This window comes from Urocitellus parryii, chromosome 6, assembly GCF_045843805.1.
Source record: "Urocitellus parryii isolate mUroPar1 chromosome 6, mUroPar1.hap1, whole genome shotgun sequence".
In the NCBI taxonomy this organism is placed as follows: Eukaryota; Metazoa; Chordata; class Mammalia; order Rodentia; family Sciuridae; genus Urocitellus; species Urocitellus parryii.
Genome location: NC_135536.1, coordinates 4,378,599 through 4,394,553, shown reverse-complemented (window position 1 = coordinate 4,394,553; position 15,955 = coordinate 4,378,599).

Genomic DNA, 15,955 nt, shown 5'->3' with positions numbered 1-15,955 from the left:
TTCATTGAAAAGATTGTTCATTCCTTTGGTTTTTATCTCTGTGGCTTCATGTATACCAATCAATCTTAAATTTGTTTTTTTTACTGTTATTGCATAGATCTTGCAAATTCTGTTTATTGTTTCATCTCTCCATGTCAACTGAATTTTCAAGACTATATATTCTGTCTTCAATGCCTGATATTCTGACTTCCAAATAGTTTAGTCTGTTGGTGATGCTTTCTATTGAATTTTTTGTTGTTGTTGTTCTCTGTGTGAGATGCCTCTTGGAAGAGTCCAGTGGAGATCCATATGAGAAATTTAGCACAGTGGGTGGAATTTAACAGCAGAAACTTGCCTTGATGCTCCTTCAACCCACCATGTGCAGAGTGTGTTTGGATTCTGCTTCCTAGGGTGACATGATCGCACTCTAGTTGGTAAGCCTGAAGTTCCACATGATGTTGACTGCACACAACCTCCTGTCCTCCTTGATGTCCCACCATTTTACTCTCAAGTGCAAATTTGTGCCCATCCTGCCAGCCAAACCCTTTCATTCATCTCTTTCTTCTTTCTTTCCTCTTAAATTTCTCAAGTGGACTTCTGTAAGAGATCTCCATTAGCTTAGTGACTTTTGTATTTTTTTTCCTCTATTGAATTTTTAATTTGGTTTATTATTTTTCATTTGAAATATTTCTGTTCAGTTCTTTTTTTCAGAATCTCTATCTCTTAATTAAAATGATTTTTTCTACTTTATTTGTTCTTTGGCATCATCTTCTACTTCACAGATCAGTTTAACTATGTGCATTCTAAACTCATTCTCTTACATTTCTTCCATTGTGCTGTTAATGGATTCTGTTATTGGAGTATCTTGGTTTGTTTAGGGTGATTTGTTCCCTTGCTTTTTCATGTTGTTTTTGTATCTATCTATCTAACACTATGGGTCTGAGGCAGTAGAGTTTCTAGTTTGTGGACTTATAGTGTCCCCAAATACTTCCAGGACCTCACTGTTTAGGGAGAGAAAAATAATAAAAACGACCAATGCAAACAATCAAACAATAAGCAATAACAATAAACAATGCAAACAATAAACCAAATAAATACTACTATGACATCCACAATGTTAATTGACACAATAAACAGAAATAATATGATCAGTTATTGTGTACAATAAGAACAGAAAGTTTGCAAAATGGTTTACAAATTAAGATGTTGGATAGGGAGAAAACAGAAGCAATATGGAATGTAGTAATTATGAGGGAGGAGGAGAGAAGGAATCCAGAAGTAAAAGATTAAAGGAAGAGTGGAAGAGAACAATAGAGATTGGCTTTTAGCAGAATAAGTGAAAGAACCAAGGGAAATAAGTAGGAGGAAAATATATATATATATATTGCCACAGTCTGGCTGGGCACAATTCAGGAGCCACTTGTCAAAAGAAACTAACTTTATTTTTAGAACTACAAACGCCAAGCAAAACAGCTCCTCAGGAAAAACCCTCAGAGCCCAACTGCCACCACCAGCTTCCACAAGCCTCTCACCCCCACACCAACAACCACCTCCCACAATCCTCCTGCTCTTGAGGCAGATTGGCTAGGTCATGTGGGCAGAGCCAAAGAAGTCCCCCAAGGAGCAGTTCCGTAGTCTGAAGGGCAGGGAAACAGCCCAATGAACATGACCGCAGAGGAGCCAATCAGCTAGATGTTGCTGGGGCCGCTGTGAGCCAATCATCAGCTGGCAGTCTGAAGGGCAGGCAAACAGCCCAATGAACATGACCGCAGAGGAGCCAATCAGCTAGATGTTGCTGGGGCCACTGTGAGCCAATCATCAGCCGGCAGCTGGAAGTTTGCTGGCAGCTGGAAGTTTGTTGGGGCCCCTTTGGCTGTGGCTCTCAACATCTCCCCCTCTCTGTTTAAACAACAAGCATGTGGCTTAGGGACCGTGCCTGCCTTAGGTTGTCCAATACTACATATGGTCCTTACCCGTCTTCGGATGAGCTGACCTCAGGGCGTCAGCCTCCTGTCTTAGGTTGGTACCATTGTAATTGGATCTTACCCGTCATTGACTACTGGTCCAGTATACAGCCACACTTGTGGAGAGGTACCAGCGGGGGGGGGGGTGAGGTTCTTTGCCTCACCTCTGTTGGCCCCCAAATTTTAGCTGAACGATCATGACAAGCAGAAGGGAGGAAGATATACCAAGCCAATTGACGGCTCCTTTTGGGAAAATTGTACCACCGATGACATCATCAGCAAAAATACCCCAACAGTACCACAAGTCGCTGCACCAACAGATAGTTCACAATGCATACAAGTGAGTTCATAATGCATACAAGTGACACATAGTTTAGGCAAATTCTGTAAGCGGTTCAGTGATGGCTATTGCAGAAACTGTAGATTAGTTTTATCTTTGTCTTCACCGGCACAGGGATGAAGATAGGAATTCTGGCAATAATGGCTAAAGAAAAAATTGTGTAAAATTCCAGAAGGCACTAAAAGAAAACAATTTTCTTAACAATTTGCATTATCTTCACCAGCACTGGGATGAAGATAGGAATTCTGGCAATAATGGCTAAAGAAAAAATTGTGTAACATTCCAGAAGGCACTAAAAGAAAACAATTTTCTTAACAATTTACATTATCTTCACTGGCACTGGGATGAAGATAGAAATTCTGGTGATAATAGCTAAAGAAAACATTGTGTAACATTCCAGAAGGCACTAAAAGAAAACAATTTTCTTAACAATTTACATTATCTTGAAAAGAATTATTAAATATAATGAAAAGGATAGGTGAAAGTAAACAAACAGATCTGTTAACCTTCTTTTTTGTTTACATATTAAAACAATTCTTAACAGTTATTTACCCAATTTAAATTAAACCATTTAAATCACGTGAATAAAAAAAAATTTTTTTTTGGATCCATTTTTTCATGAGCGCTCATCATATATGATATATGGACATATGTACATTCAAACATATAACACAAAACACAAGTGTGCACACATAATATAATACATACAACACATAACATAATAGTAAAGGCCTTATAACTTTTTACAGGTGAAATTTCCATTGCAATGTTTAAAAACTCTATAGTAAAAAAAAAATAGAACTGATGAGCAAAACATTAACCTAGGTCTGTATGAGCTCAAAAAACAAAATAGAACTTCATGATATGGGAAAGGGCAATAATAAAACAGATATTGAAAAAAGCATCCTGGTTCTGTCACAGATGTAAGGATAGCCAAATTGGAGTTTTGGATATCAGCTGTTATTGATTTGAGCCAAATCATCTTCTTTTTGGTCTGTAGAATTCGCTTTAGTTAATCTCTCTGGAATCCAAATTGGCTGCTGTTCTCCCTGTGGAAACACACAAACAGACCCCCGAGTCCAGACAATCACTGGGTCAGGATTTTAGTTAATCTCTCTGGAATCCAAATCGGCTGCTGTTCTTCCTGTGGAAACACACAAACAGACCCCCGAATCCAGACAATTACTGGGTCAGGACCTTTCCATTGTCCTGTTAGAATATCTTTCCAAAGTACCTTGGGCTTATGTACATTTTTTGGACACATATGCCTTTCTGCAGCACTAAGTCCTGATGAATCCAAATTTAAAAAGTTTAGAGTAAAAAGGGTTATTTTAAGTTTATCTTTGGGGAATATATACCCCTTCCCAATTCCGTCTTTTTGCTTTAATAAGTACATTTTAATAGTTTGATGAGCTCTTTCAACTATGCCTTGTGCCTGTGGATTGTATGGGATTCCTGTTATATGAGTAATGCCAAATGATGAGCAAAATTGTTTAAAAGAAGTAGACGTATAACCACGGGCATTATCTGTTTTTAACTGTTTTGGAATGCCCACAGTGGCAAAATTTTGTAAGCAATGAGCTATGACATCTTTAGTTTTTTCTCCGGCATGAAGGGAGCCCATCAAAAATACAGAAGAAGTATCAACTGTAACATGCAAATATTTTAATTTTCCAAATTCTGGCAAGTGTGTGACGTCCATCTGCCAAATATGGTTAGGTATCAGTCCTCTAGGATTGACTCCAAGATTAACTTGTGGTAAAAAGGTCACACAATTTTGACATTGTTTTATTATTTGTCTAGCTTGTTCCTTAGTTATTTTAAAATGCTTTTGTAAAGTATTAGCATTGACATGGAACCTTTTATGAAAATTTATAGCTTCTTCTATTGTGGAGAAAATATGTATGTCATGTGTAGTTTTATCTGCTAAATCATTGCCCAAACTAAGGGCTCCAGGCAATCCTGTATGTGCCCTGATATGTCCTATAAAGAATGGATCTTTTCTGTCCCAGATTAAACTTTGTATAGTGGAAAACAAAGAGAAAACAGTAGAAGAAGGGGAAATCCTACCAGCATCTTCAAGGGATACTATAGCATTAACTATATACTGACTATCAGAAAATAAATTAAATACAGAATCTTTAAACATCACAAAAGTTTGTAATACTGCATTAAGCTCTACCTTTTGAGCTGATTGTTTGGGTACTAAAAATGTAAAAGTTCGATCAGGTGTAACTATTGCTGCTGTACCATTATTTGACCCATCAGTGAATATATCTGGAGCATTCATGATAGGTGTTTTTCTTGTCATTTTTGGAAAAATTACAGGATGCAATGACCAAAAAGACAATAAAGGATTAGATGGTAAGTGGTTATCAAATGAAACATTAGATTTGCACATGATTATTGCCCAAGTATTTAACTCATTAGCTAATTCATCAATTTGATTCATAGTATATGGAGTAATAATTTTATTAGGAGAAATTCCATACATTGCCTTTGCTGTTTTTATTCCTTTGAGTATTAATTGTCCTATAGCCTCAGGATACCTAGTAAGAATAGTGTTAGGAGAATAAGATAAATGTATCCATAATAATGGACCTTCTTGCCAAAATACTCCTGTAGGAATATTTTTTGTTGATAGTACAATAAATAATAAAGGCAAACTTATATCAATTCTATCCAAATGCATATTTTCCATATATGTTTCAATGATTTTTAATGCCTTTCTTGCTTCAGGCATCAACATTCGGGGTGAATTTGGATCTGATGGACCTTTTAGGATATCAAATAAAGGTCCCAATTCTCCTGTTGGAATACCTAGATAAGGCCTTATCCAATTTATGTCTCCTAATAGCTTTTGAAAGTCATTAAGTGATTTGAGTTGATCTACTCGTATTTGAATTTTTGGTGGATGGACCATGGTTGAGGATAATAGAACTCCCAAATAATTAATTGGAAAATTTAATTGTACTTTATATATTGCTATCTCTAGAATATAATTTTTTAATAAGTTTGTAAGTGTGGCATAACATTCTAGCAATGTGTTTTTAGCTTTGTGTGCTAATAATGTGTCATCCATATAGTGAAATATTTGTAGCTCAGGATTTTGATTTCTAAGTGGCTGGATTACTTTGTTAACATAAATTTGACACATAGTTGGGCTGTTAGCCATCCCTTGAGGGAATACTTTCCATTCATATCTCTGATCAGGACCTTCATGATTTAGTGCAGGGATAGTAAATGCAAAACGTGGACTATCCTCAGGATGAATTGGAATTGAAAAAAAAACAATCTTTAATATCTATAACTAAAACATACCAAGTTTTTGGCAAAGCAGACAACTGAGGAATCCCCGATTGAGCTGGTCCCATAATGACCATTTCATTATTAATGGCTCTTAAATCTTGCAATAATCTCCATTTACCAGATTTCTTTTTGATGACAAAAATGGGAGTATTATGGGGAGATACAGAAGGTTGTATATGTCCTTCCACTAATTGTTGTTTGACCAGATCATGGGCTACTTGTATATTTTCTTTAGTCAAGGGCCACTGAGGAACCCATACTGGTCTTTCTGATTTCCAGGTAATTTTTATTGTCTCAGTGGCCCTTTGTGAAAATCCAACCCATGTCTGTCTGTTCCTTGATTTATTTGTATTGGTGCTGCTATACCTTGTTCTTGTTTTTCTAATCTTTTTCCTTTCCTAAAACCTTGTCTAGCCATAATAGTGGGTGCATTTTGATTGATATTATTTGTTAATGTCAAACCTAATTGATCTAAGACATCTCGTCCCCATATATTTACAGGAAGATGATCCAATACATATGGCTGTATAGTTCCTTCACATCCTTCAGGATCCTTCCAATCTAATACCATTGCACTTTTATCGGGATTATTCACCACTCCTAGGCCTCGAAGCATTTGAGTGGCTTATTGTAATGGCCAATGTTTTGGCCATTCTTGACGAGAGATAATGCTAAGGTCTGCACCTGTATCCAGTAGCCCATTAAATTCATGTCCTTGAATATTTAGTTTTAGCATGGGGCGAGAATCTAAATTTAAAGAAAGCATAGCCCAATCTACACCTGTGGAGCCTAATCCCTTGGAACCTCTTTCTACAGCATGACTGGAAAATTTATCATGTAGGCTTGGTATTATTAGTAACTGTGCTATTCTATCTCCTGGTGAAATTACTGATATACCCTTTGGAGAACTGGCTATAATTTTTATTTCACCTTCATAATCTGGATCAATTACCCCAGGACTTATCAAAAGTCCTTTTAGAGTAGAAGAGCTGCGTCCCAATAATAAGCCTACTGTTCCTTTGGGAAGAGGTCCTTTCACCCCTGTGGGAATGATTTGAACTCCCATCTCTGGAGTTAGTACTGATTTGGCAGAGGCGCAGATGTCCAACCCTGCGCTCCCTCTGGTTTGTCTGATGAGGGATCTGATGCCCTGGGCACTACCCTGATGGGGTTGCTGGGGTTGCTGGGTTCCTCCAGTGCTCCGTATATTTGTGGTTTGGGGCCCCGGAGCATTGGGGCCCCCTGTCCATTTTTTGGCAATGGAGCCCGATGCCTTTGTCCACGATATTGTGGATAAACACCTTGTCCTTGTTCGTTTTTTGATAATGGAGTACCCTCTATGGTGGTTTGAGAACGGCGTTCATTAGCCCAATGTCTCCCTCTACGGCATCGTGGGCAAATACCTGGTATTCTACTCCTTTGATACCTAGTTTTGTTAAACCCTCCTCCTATGGGGCATTTCCTTTTAAAATGTCCTGTTTGTTCACAATTGTAGCATGTTCTTGGCCTGGCATCTAAAGCCTGTTTTACTGCAGCTGCCACAATTTGCCCTTGTTCATTAATGTCTCTGGCATCTAAAGCCTGTTTTACTGCAGCTGCCACAATTTGCCCTTGTTCATTAATGTCTCTGGCATCTAAAGCCTGTTTTACTGCAGCTGCCATGACTTGCTCTTGTTCATTAATGTCTCTACATAATTTAATATATGTGTTTAAATCTTCCTGTTTCCATGGTCTAATGATATCTCTGCACCAACAATTTGCTTGGTCATAAGCCAGTTGTTTTATTAATGGCATTGCTTGTTCTGTATTCCCAAAACTGTATTCCCAAAACTCTGGTAGCTGTTTGAATAAGCCTATCTACAAATTCAGCATAAGGTTCATTAGCTCCTTGTATTATCTTAGATAATTGACCTTGTAAACCTCCATGTCCTTGTAAAGTCTTCCATGCCTTAACTGCATCTACAGCAATTTGTAAATATACACCAGGATCATATGCAAGTTGTTGCTGCCGATCCTCATAAGGTCCCTTTCCTAACAACATATCTAGATTTCTCTGAGGATAACCAGCTGCTGCATTTCGCCTAGCCGTCTCCTTGCAAAATTCCTCATTGGCAACCTTCCATAACAGGTATTGTCCTCCAGTTAACACAGCTTTACAAATATTAGCCCAATCTGCTGGTGTCATGTTTAAGTTGGTAATGGATTCGACCAAGCTTACAGTGAAGGGTGCTTGAGGACCATAGGTTGTTACAGCCTCTTTTAGCTCCTTCACTGATTTGAAATTTAAACCCTGGTAAATTCGCTGCCCTCCTACCTCAAATACAGGGCATACTTGAGATCCTGTCTCAGGATCCCAACTATCAACTGCGGGGGTTGGGAGTCTCTTAGCATATGGAGGTGGTGCTGTTGATTGGACACTTATGCCCTCTGGTGATAGAATGCTGTTAGTAGCAGTCTCCTGTAGAGGTGGTGCTGTTGGTTGGAGACTTTCGCTCTCTGATAGAAAGGTGTTATTAGCAGTCTCCTGTTGTAACTTTTCCCCTGATGGCTTTTTCTGCTCTAAACTTCCTTCCTCTGTCTCACTAGCTTGAAAGACCTTCTCTTGTACTTGAATCTTTTCCTCATTCTGACTAATTTGAGAGACCTCTTTTACTTGAATCAATATGTCTTCTCCTTCCTCTACCTTTGTCTGATCTGAAGGCTTTGGACTAAGCAAACTAGATACGTTCGTCCACAATGGCAATGTGCCAACTGGCAGAATCCCTGGGTTGTTCTTTTCTATTCTTTTTAAATCCTCACCATGATGGTTCCATTGTGATATATCTAACAACTCCTCCTTAAAAAGCCATGGGCTATATTTTTGTATTATATCAACGTATGCCCTGACTGCTCTTGATTTTATTGGGAAGCCTCCTTGCTCTAACAATTTACTTAACACTCTTTCGGTTTGTTTTTTACTAATTGCTGATCCCGTATTTCTACTATAATACAACCCAACAAGATAACACCAAACCAAACCGAGACAGAATGAAATAAAGTTGGAACAACACAAAATCATTATAGCCTTTCTATCCTCCTGACATGTCCATCCGTCCTTTCTCCCTGTCTGTTCCTCAGATGCAAATAGTTTTTTCCTCAGATGTGAGCGGTTTTTCTTCCGTCTCACTCATCTCCAGGGACAGGCAACTTAAAACAAAAATGAAGCAAAACAAAAGAGGAAACTTAGAATGGCTACCCATCCTCTCGCCCTGCCCTCAGGGGCGAGCAGTTTACTTACCCTCAGTCGCTTGATAACGCCAAGGTCGCGGGTTCGATCCCCGTACGAGCCACCAAGTGCCGCAGTCTGGCTGGGTACAATTCAGGAGCCACTTGTCAAAAGAAACTAACTTTATTTTTAGAACTACAAATGCCAAGCAAAACAGCTCCTCAGGAAAAACCCTCAGAGCCCAACTGCCACCACCGGCTTCCACAAGTCTCTCACCCCCACACCAACAACCACCTCCCACAATCCTCCTGCTCTTGAGGCCGATTGGCTAGGTCACGTGGGCAGAGCCAAAGAAGTCCCCCAATGAGCAGTTCCATAGTCTGAAGGGCAGGGAAACAGCCCAATGAACATGACCGCAGAGGAGCCAATCAGCTAGATGTTGCTGGGGCCACTGTGAGCCAATCATCAGCTGGCAGTCTGAAGGGCAGGCAAACAGCCCAATGAACATGACCGCAGAGGAGCCAATCAGCTAGATGTTGCTGGGGCCGCTGTGAGCCAATCATCAGCAGGCAGCTGGAAGTTTGCTGGCAGCTGGAAGTTTGTTGGGGCCCCTTTGGCTGTGGCTCTCAACAATATATAAAATAAAACAAACCAAAAATATATAAATAAAACATTGTAGTTTACAAAAACCTAATTCATGTAAAATAACTGACTTCAAAAGTGCTAAAAATTAGAAAAAAACCAAACATGAAAATGTATAAATGTCCATGTACCATCAAAAAGGGAATTTTTTAAAAAAAAGGAAGAAAGGAAAACATCTTTATGTTGAACTCCACAATATTCTAGCTTTCTCTTCTAAGCACTTTAAGGTGGAGTCTTCTGGAGTGTGATATTCTATACTGAGGATTACTGGAGTAATAGAGGTAATCTCATATACAGATTTCTTGGGGGCATATTTAAGAGGGCTCCATGTTATTCAGTGGATATTAATTGGTCTGGAAATTTTAAATCAGTGCTACGCAAGTGCCCAGTACTTGTTGGTCCATACTGGATAAATTTATTCCAGGGATTTCCCCTGGGCTCCACTTTTGTGGTGAGGGAATGAATTCTTAGTCCTTTATGTCACCTTCAGACTCCACATTTCCTGATCTCGAGTTAAGTCTCCAAACAATCTCTCCCAAGCCCACTTTTTTATTTTCCTGGTCAGATGCATCTCCCCCCAGCTATTCCTGTAATCATTCAGATTGGAGGGGGAAGGTAGAGCTTGGTGGATGTCAGAGACCAGTTTTCCCCTGTGTAAACCTCTATGTTTGGTATTCTTCTGGTCACTTAAGCACATTCTATTGTATGCACTGTTCTTTTACTGGGTCTATATTTTGAGCCAAACATGGGTTTGCCAGGAATTGGCTTCCTCAGTTACTGAGCACCATGCCACAGCTGCAAAAATGGTTTCTATTATTGTCCTCTGCACACCACATGAAGACACTGGTGCTTCTTTTTCTGCACATAGGTATCATGCAACTCATACTTCAATGTCCTTGGTCTCTAAATGTTCTGTACCCAGACAAACTTTGGGCCTCCCAAAAATACATGTTCCTTTAATTCCCTTATCCCTCTACTATGCTCATAGAGGGACCTCTCTGGCTTGAACTTCCTGGCCTGTTGTGGCAACAGTTATGCTGCTTAGGATTTTTTCCTTATTTTATTATATCCAACCACCTATGTTTATGGTCCATTTTAAATATTCAGTTGTAGGTTCCAGTGAAGTACCTCCACCACTTAGGAGGGAAGCTGCCTGTCTGCCTTCTTGGTTTCAGAAATGAAGCATCCAGGAACGAGACTTCCTCTATTCTGTCATTTTGAATCTCCCCCAAATAAACATTCCCTCCTCTTAAATTGTTCTTTTCAGGTATTCCAGTCAATGGTAAAAAAGTCTGACTACAATAACAGACCAGAAGAATGAGGCTCAACCCTGCCAGGATGCTTGGTCAGGCATGGCTGGAGCAGATTAATGTTTTAAGAAAACCTTCTTACTTCAACATAGAATTAAATTTTGGTTTGTATCAGTGCAATATTATTTGACCTTAGTAAATCCTTAAATAAGTTCAACTTATTGTATTAATTATAGCCAACTTAATCACACACAAAACTTTTTATGATTTACCCTACACAAACCTTGTGCAACTTATATAGTCATCCTATAACTTGTTCACTTTACCATGCAAAATACTTTCTTATTCATAAACATTTTTTCTAGTCTCTATACTGAAATATATTTCTGTACCTAGAAATTTTTTATATCTTTTCTAGTTGCTGACCCTTTCTTAAATTTGCATTCTGAAACAATCTGTGAGAAATTCATGAATTTTTCAATTACTCTTCTTAATAAGATGAAATATTTTAAGCCAATTCTATTACTTTAATTGAAACACAACTGAAATATTTTGTACTCTTTCCATGTAGAATTTTACCTGTTAGAATTTTAACTAACCTCAATTTTAATGAAGATCCAGAATCAAAGCAATCTCAAACTCTTTTGTTAATTTTACAAACACAGTTAATAAACCAAAATATATACTACTTTTGAAATTTAAAAACTGAAGAGACCTTGATTTTATATTTAGCAGTTAATGATTAAGCACTTTAACTTTGCAAATCAATTAAATGTCTTCTCTTAAAAAACACACATTTATGAAAATTAAACCCACTTTTTAAAATTTAATTTATTCACTTTCAACTGTAAAAACAAGATATCATACAGGTGTAGTTACCAGTATTAGCCATCCTTTCCATGCTTGTATTAATCAGGGTTCTCTGGAGGAACAGAATCAACAGGAAGTACAATTATAAAAGGGAGGACTTATTACATTGGCTTACATGCATGGTTAATTCAAATTAACCATTACACTAATGAAGTAAAATTTTAGAAGCAATGGATATTTTAATTCAAATATTTTATAGACAACAACAATCTTTTAATTGTATGACCACTTAGGTATACATGTGGGCAATTGTAAATACATCTTTACTCTTATCTGTTTAATCAATTTAAATTGAACCCTTTTTCTTAAGATTTAAGTCACACAAATAAAAGGTATGTGGATCCATTTCCTTTCAAAATTTTAGTTTATGAGTTTTCATTTAACTGTATACAAATTTTGATAAAATGTGAGTGATATATAAAGAAAGATGCACAGACAGACACATGTACAATACATGGGTATGCATAAATATACATTAAAACAAAAGGAAATAATGATATTTTTTATAAACTATATATATATATATATATATATATATATATATATTGCTGAGAATCAAACCCAGGACCTCACACATGCTAGGCAAGTGTGTTACTGAGCCTCATCACCAGCCAAGTAAATAAGGATTTTTGAGGTTTTTCTTGAGTAAGTGACCTCTGAATAAAAACTGCAGAAAATAAACAGGGGAAAACAATTATGGTTATATAAAATAAGACTGATCGAAACAAAATATATTGAAATTTAAATTAAAATGTAAATTCACCACAAATCCATGAGCTCAAAAAAATTTATGTAAGTTCTGGGGGGGGGGTTGAAATGGCCATGATTACCTTAGTAAAGGAACATATGGAACACATTTATAAGATCAGAGTGCAATTTTGGATCATATTAGAGTCAGTCTAGATATTGAAAGAAGATGGGAGCCTGTGTAATTGTTCTCAAAGTAAAGAAGAGTTATAAATATAAGATCTTTCCACATTTCCTCTCTTTACTCTGTTTTTATAGGAACTTGAAAGAGCAGAATTATGGAGTACAAGATAAAATAGCCATTTAGGTCCCATATCAGTGTATATTTAAAAGTGACACTATTTTTTCCTCTGGACCCCAACCAGTTTTGAATAATTGCCTATGCATCTTACATCCAGAAGCAAGCCTTGGAAAGTGTCATGGTTTGAATGTGAAGAGTCTCTCAAAAGCTCAATGTGGAAAAATGGAAAAAGTTTCAGAAGTTGTAAAAGTTTTAACCCAATCAGTGAATCAGTCTCCTGATAGGCATTAACTGAAGTGATATCTGACCTGGTAGGTTGTGGCTGGAGGAGGTGGGAATTGGGAGTGTGGCTTTGGGTTATATATTTGTATCTGGCAAGTAGGCATACAGTCTCTGCTTCTTGATCAAGCCAGAATTAGATAGGCATCAGTATAAATAAATTAATTAATTCAGGTCGGATCAAGAAGGCCAACTTGAGTGAGTCCAGGAAGTTGAAGACTGCCTCTCCATGGATTGAAAAGACTTCAGAGCTCTTTCTCCATTCTATAAAGATAAGCCTGTCCCTGCTCCAACCTGTTGCTAAGATAGTCGGTCCCAGAAATTGCCCTTTCCTACAGGGAGTTATAAAGCTCTTAATAAGTGTATCCTGGGCTGCTCCATCCAGCCCTTTCCCCTGTCCATCTGTTTCTCATCTTTTGGCCATCCCATTGAGTATCTCCTGGGCCTAGTCATGTACACAGGAAGGAAAGAAATGAAAGGAAAGGAGCAGGAGAACAAAGTAAGCCTAGAACATACAAAAAGGCAAAACACCTTTGCTTCTTGGAATATTCTTGGTATTCTTCAGAATACCAGCTATGGCCCTCTTCTCCCTCCTGGGATAAACCCTTTCAAAATAAACTCTGCTTTATATGCTTGCCTTGGCATGCTTCTCTAATGCTCAAACTTCAACATGTAAGGGAGTAGACCCAAAAACCTGTGCTATCATGGATCACATTATAAGCCACTACCCTCTGCCACACTCTTTCGCTATGATGTTCTGCCTAACTCCAAATCCCAAGAAATGGAGCTGGCTTTCCATGGACTAAGACTTCTGAAACTGTGAACCCCCAAATAAACTTTCCTCTTCTGGCTGTGTCCTTTGTCATAGCAACAAAAAGCTGACTAAAACAGAAATTGGTACTGAGAGTGGGGTTGTTGTTACTAACCTGACCATGTGGTTCAAAAGTTTTTGAGTTTTTTGGATTTGGTGGGAAGAATTTTGAGATATGTGGCAGTGCACGCTAAAAATTCTTTAGATTGTTGCATGTGGAGCTTAATTGCCAATTCTAGTGGGAGCTTATAAGGCCAAAATGCCAATAGGATCATGGACAGAGAAGACAGGGCTTGAGAAGTTTTAGAGGAAAAGGAGGACACTAACAGGAATTGGACTAGAGGCCATTTACATTATGTTCTGTATGAGAAATTATCTGCATTTTGTCCATGTCCTGAGACTTTCAATGAAGTTGACTTTAAAAGTAGTGGACTTCTTAATATGGTGGAATAAATCTCTAGACACCATAGCATTTGGCTATGGCATGTATATTGCTGAAGAGTTTTAGCCAAGTTTGTGATAATATACAGGAGAAAAGCAGAGCAGAAAGATTTTAAAAACTTGAACTTTAAATGTAGGAGTAAAACTGGGCCTAAGGACATTGCAGTTGTTTGACACTACCACCACTAAAGAAATGCTAAAGACTGTCCCCAGAGCAACAAAAAAGGTGGATTTAGGGCTTCTCAGGGGCTGGTGAGACCACACCCATCTCAGGCTCAAGGGAGTAAAGGTGAAAATTCTCTTGAAAAGCGACCAGTGGGACATACTTCTTGGATAAGAGGGCCTAGGAGGGTTTTTCAACATGCTCAGCCACACACACACTCAGGCTGCTGCAGTAAGCATCCCTGGAGGCTTGGCTACTGCTTAAGAAGGCAGCAGACTTTGGTATCAACCACATCATGCTGACTCTGAAGAAATGCAGAAAGCTGGAATTTGGGGATTATGGAGGCTTCCTCCAGGATTTTAAAGAAAGGCCTGGGAGGCCAGACAAGTTACAGCAGGGAGGGAGGGCCAGTGGGCACCCCCTGAGAAGCCTGACTGTGAAGATGTTAGGAGGAAGCAAAAGTCATGGTGGAGAACCCTGGGATTAAGAAATGCCAGTAAGGTGGGACTGTGGGGAGCCACACTGAGTTACCATGCCTTCCAGTCCTGATGCACCACAGGGTTCTAAAAGATTACTGTAGTCTGGCACCATAGTACCATGACTCATGATTTGATCTTTTCCCTAGCTCGGATAGCAAGACTAGTCTTTTGAGTAGGCATACCCCTGGGGTTGAGCTACACTCACCTATTCTTTGGTAATCCTACCCCTTTGCTCTGTTTGGGATAGAGTATTCTGTGGAAATGAGCTTTGTGTATCCCCTTCTCTTTCTCTGCCTTTGGGTGTGGCCTTCCTAGATGTCAGTCAACCAGCAGACAGCAGACATTACAAAGCTAGCCTCAACTCCCTGAAACCTGACCCCTTGACTCATTTAAATGGTTTCTCCTCAATAAAATGGTTCAGCACGTGCCCCCCCCCTCCAAGAACCCTTAAGGTTGGAAAAGCCATCAGAGAATCCAAAGAAAAAGGTATCTCTGTCTCTTGTATAATTATTTTTTACAGCCCAGTTCACCTGGAGTGACCCTGAGTGTTTAAGTCACGAGAAATGTGACATGGGACATTGTCTAGGAAAGCTGCAGGGATTGAGCAGAGACAAGCCAACATAAAGTCCACTTGGGCTACATTTTCAGACACAGCATATTGGGTGACACAAATACTACAAAATTCAGGGTCACAAGTGATCCTTTGAAATATAAACAGAATAACTGTTCCTGGTGGAGGTCTAGTTCTTGCTGAATGACTGAAATAGTAACTCATGACAGTTATTTAAGTTATTTTGAATGTAAAAGGCTTCTGCCATGGCAGTAGACAAATTGTTTACAGTCTGAGCATTCTGGATACTCTGAGTGAACAAAGCAGCAAGTGCCTGTGGCAGTGATGGCAGCTACCAGGGCACTAATCCCAGCGACGATGAGGCTAATTGCATGCTTTATCCAGTTCTCTAATTTCTAAAGATGTGAACATTTATTTCAAATATTTATTGATGGATTGTATTTCTTCTTCTGTGAAGTTTCTATTCAGTTCCTTAGCCCATTTATTGATTGGGTTATTTGTTTAATTGGTGTTAAGTTTTTGTGTTGTGTGTGTGTGTGTGTGTGTGTGTGTGTTCTTCATATATTCCGGAGATTGATGCTCTATCTGATATGCATGTGGTAAAGATTTCCCCCCATTTGTAGATACTCTCTTCACCTTCTTGATTGTTTCCTTTGCTGAGAAG